The sequence below is a fragment of the Zingiber officinale genome, chromosome 5B (genome assembly GCF_018446385.1).
Source record: "Zingiber officinale cultivar Zhangliang chromosome 5B, Zo_v1.1, whole genome shotgun sequence".
NCBI classification, from domain to species: Eukaryota; Viridiplantae; Streptophyta; class Magnoliopsida; order Zingiberales; family Zingiberaceae; genus Zingiber; species Zingiber officinale.
Window position 1 is genome coordinate 21,065,253 of NC_055995.1, and position 4,617 is coordinate 21,069,869.

A 4,617-nucleotide genomic window follows, 5' to 3' on the forward strand; every position below is an offset into this window, starting at 1 on the left:
TCATCTATTATTACTAAACAGTATAAGTTTCTATTTATGGATTTGACTCCATGGGAGTCAAAAAGGTCTAAATGTAGAAGTTCTAATATCGAGTTGGTTTGTGGCTGATTGGTTGGTTTGTGAGTGGATTTTGTTTGTTTACCTTGTTGACAAGCATTACATATGGTTGAATCTAGGTTAGGTAATTTCGGTAAGCCTCTCACTAGTCCAATTAATTTACTTATATTTCTAAAGTTGGTGTGAGACATTCTGTAAAATACAGTGCCCAAATAATAGTTAAATAATAAGGTTATTTGACAAATAATCTTATTGGATTTTTCAGGAATTTTTAAGAATTTTTTGGGATTTAATCGGAGCTCGTATAATGTATTTAGGGGGATGTATTTATGTGTTTGATAAAAAGCCTGTTTGGAAATACCCGGAGGTGAGAGTTGATTGAGGAATTAACTTAGCATTTAATCGAATTAACCTAAGTTTTAATTAATCAAGGTTATAAGTCGATCCCTTATCTATTCTTTCTTCCTCACTCCGCCCGATCCTTTCTACCCTCTCCTCTCACGCGCCGACGCCTTCCACCTCTTCCACCCGATTGACGCCGACCATCTTCAGATCATCGGCGCGGACCACTCAAGCTTCGATCCGGCCATCATCTTTCCAACCCTAGCAACGGACCCCTCGAGCTTCAATGCCGATGAGCTCTGCTCATCATTTCACCTGATTGCGCCGACGGTCTCAGCATCGACGCACACTCACAGCCGATCTCCCGATGTAGAACCAGCTGCTGCTCGCCGGAGCATCCTAACCCATCTTCCCTTGCCTATAACCCTGCCTCCTACTCTCTCATTCGGATCTCTGCTTCGCACCGGCCGAACTTCAGCGATAAGGTGGAGAATCCTAGCCCTTGCTTTGCTGGATTTGGAGCGCTGGAATCGGTGGTGATCGGCAGTTTGGAAGGTGACTTCTCGCCTTCCCAAGTCCTGAAGCTGAGCATACCTCTTCTCCATTTTTGGGGGTTTCCGATACTGATTTAGGTTAAGGTACGTCAATTGTTTTTTCTTTGGTTGATAGCTTTGAAGATCTGAGATTTGAGGTCAGTAGAGGGAAAATTAGGTTAACTGAGGGTTGCTTCTTGGCAGTGGCTCACTGTGAGGAGCTCGGCTACAACTCCCAGCAGTTATTCTTCATCCGAGAAGCATTAGGTAAGGCTCTATCACTCCCGATGTTAGATCTGTAGACCTAGGTGTTGAATTCAGTTTGAATTGGGTGCAATACATGGTTAACCAGTAGAGTTTTGGTGTACTGATTGATTTGGGGTTTAAAACTAAATCTGAACAGATAATGAATTGTGCTTAATTGTTAAGCTTGGATTTGATTAGGGTGATGACTAGTTGTTCAACTAATGAGGATTTGTGTTGATGAATTGGAAGGGAATAATTAAGTTTTAAATGATGACTTGTGGTTGATTGAGGATTATTGAATCAATTGACTGATATGATCAATTAAGCTTGCATTTGGATTATGGTTTGAGGTTGTTAATCTACACTTAGTTGGTTGGGATTGATTTGGTGACGTAGCGAATTTGGAATTCGATGGAATGTTGAAGATGGAGATCAGATTTCATGGTATGGTTTGGTTTGGTTAGCATTGATCTATGTTTGTTTAAATTGGTTGGATTATGGAGTTATTAGGGTTATTGAATCTAATGTAGTTATGATTGATAGTGAAAGAGATTAGTCCATTGTATTGAGATAAAACAAGTAGAGTTGATTCATAATGTCTAGTAGGTGATACAATGGATTAAATGATGGATTTATAGATTTCGATTATGATTGAGAAGATTAAAGGAATCATAGATGTGTGTAATTGATGTTAATCATATCGATTAGGGTTTCCCCTAATTAGTTTGGGTTTTAGGGTTTAGCTAGTTATTGCATATGTGGTTAGCTAAATGGTTTATTTGGATGTTGATGCAGGTTTGTTTGGGACGAGCGTCTGATGGGATTGTTTAGCTTCGCCTACATTTAAGGCGGCTATTTCTTGCTTTATCTCTTTAGTGTTTTGATCCTGGTCACTGAGCTTTATGTCTGATTGTCAGATTATCTTGACTCCTCTTATTTTTCCCGTTGATACTTCCACTCGATCTTTGAGCTACTCGTTTCGTATCTATACGGTCTCTCGTTACGATGATATTTAGCAGATACTATATTACTAGGTATCGATACTACAGATACCAATACCAGATGTTAGATATTAGGTATTGGATATATATACACATGATACCATGTTTACATGCTTTAGTCTTTGTTTATTTACACACCCATCGAGTACGCCGCTCACGTAGACACTGTTTCGCATTTATATATATATGATGGATTGCATTGTTCGTGATCACGTCATACGATCACGACGATCCTGTCTCCCTTGTGGTGAGGCTGGTCGTTGGCTGGTCGCACGCCGCCACCATGGGTAGTGGTAGCTTGGGCGTGCCGCTTGTCTGTCGTGCCCCCACTCGCACACTCGCGGGTAGTGATTCGGAGTCGCGGCGGGACCCCGTCGCAGCGTAGCTATTCAACTACTATGCACTGCCCATCCGGCCACCGAGAGTAGCGGCCTTTGGGTGTATGCAATACATCGATCCTACCTCTCGATCATCAGGTCGCGAGAGGGCGGTGACCATCCGTCATCTGTTGTTGTTATTATATCTGCCGTTGTTTACTTATCGTTGTTGCTTATCTACTCTTATTATTAGCTTATCGTTGTTTATTTATCTTGATATGCTTACATAGGTTGAGATATATACCCATGGTATGTGACGGACACAGCTTACTTACTATCGATTACCTCATGATACCAGTAGTTATGGCGATCTTGAGCGAATTTTACTACACTACCTTCCATTACTAGCCTAGGATATGGTTTCAGTATGGACACTTATTATGATATCACCGTAGTATCTCGCTATTTCTTTCTAGATCAGATACCTTTGTATCTTTAGTTCTTTACTATACTCACGACTATCTATCTATTACCCACGAGTCTTTATACTCACCACCCCGTATATTGGTAATTCAGGTAGCAGGTAAAGGATTATGGAGTCGCTGGAGATCTGTCTTCAGTCCCACGTCACATTCGAGGCGACCTTCTGATTTCGTATTTTTCACGCTATTTGTATTTTGGGTTTTGTACTTATTTATGTATTTGAGTTCTCTTGTATTTAGTTTGATATTATTGTGTCAAGCCGAGCCGGCTCGCAGTTAGTTGCTTTGTGTTTTGTGATCGTTGTTTGTGATTTCCGCTGTGTTGATTTTAGTACATCCGTGTGAGCTGATTCATATATTTATATAACTGCGTGGTTGTGTTTATTTCTGTTCCAGCCGAGTAGGATGATTATATAACTGCGTGGTTGTGTAGATATATTCCAGCCGTATGTGGCTGATGTATATTGTATATATGTATGCCTCAGATTGTCACCCTTACAGGGGAGATGTTGCCGAAATTTTTCGGTAAGGACTCCTCTGGGGGCGTGACACATTCTCCTATGTCATAACCAAGTTTATTCTTTTTGTGTTAAATAACACTTAATTGAAGAGGTGGTTAAGTTGATAGCATAGATGTTGTCTTTTCTAAAACCTTTTAGACTTATAGTAGGGTTATCTAGATGTTTGATTAAACACTCTGTGGATAGAAATTTAACTTTATACCTAGTATCACACAATTGACTTATACTCAGGAGATTGTATTTAAAATTCTCGACAAGTAGAACATTTGTAATTATGAAATCTATTTTTAATTCAATATTACCTATTCCGATTACCTTGAGTTTGTCGTTGTTTCCAAAGGCAACTGTTCCTAAGCTTTTGTAAGTGAGTTGAGTGAACTTGGTGTGATCTCCAGTCATGTGTTTGGAGCAACCACTGTCCAAAATTCACTTGGTTTCCTACAATGAGTAGGAATTAAAGTTAATTTAAAAATAATTGTTAAAGTTAATTTAATAGTTTTTAAAATAGTTTTTAAAGTTACTTTAATAATTTTTAAAATAGTTTTTAATTTAATAATTTTTAAAATAGTTTTTAAAGTTAATTTAATAATTTTTAAAATAATTTTTAATAATTTTTAAAATAGTTTTTAATAATTTTTAAAATAGTTTTTAAAGTTACTTTAATAATTTTTTAAAATAGTTTTTAAAGTTTAAAATAGTTTTTGAGGTTAATTTGGTTTTAAAATAAAAAGTAAATTAATCGTAATTCATTTTAGTTATTTAATTCAAAATTTGGTTAGTTCAAAATTTAACTTAACTGATTCAGTTCGAAATTTAATTAATTTAATTAACTTAATTTGAAATTTAATTAATTTATTTAATTAAAAATTTAATTAATTTAATTCGAAATTTAATTTAATTAACTTAATTTAAAATTTAATTAATTTAATTCGAAATTTAATTTAATTTAATTCGAAATTAATTTAATTAACTTAATTTGAAATTTAATTAATTAATTTAATTTGAAATTTAATTAATTTAATTTGAAATTTAATTTAATTAACTTAATTTGAAATTTAATTAATTTATTTAATTCGAAATTTAATTAATTTAATTCGAAATTTAATTTAATTAACTTA

General features: G+C 35.5%; 1 long non-coding RNA gene across 1 annotated transcript; it reads left to right on the top strand.

Annotated features, from left to right (window-relative positions):
- Positions 1-493: 493 nt before the first annotated feature.
- Positions 494-3,130, top strand: LOC121987282. Its single transcript, XR_006113468.1, has 3 exons — positions 494-1,037; positions 1,137-1,199; positions 3,073-3,130. It is a non-coding gene; the product is annotated as an uncharacterized LOC121987282 (long non-coding RNA).
- Positions 3,131-4,617: the final 1,487 nt, after the last annotated feature.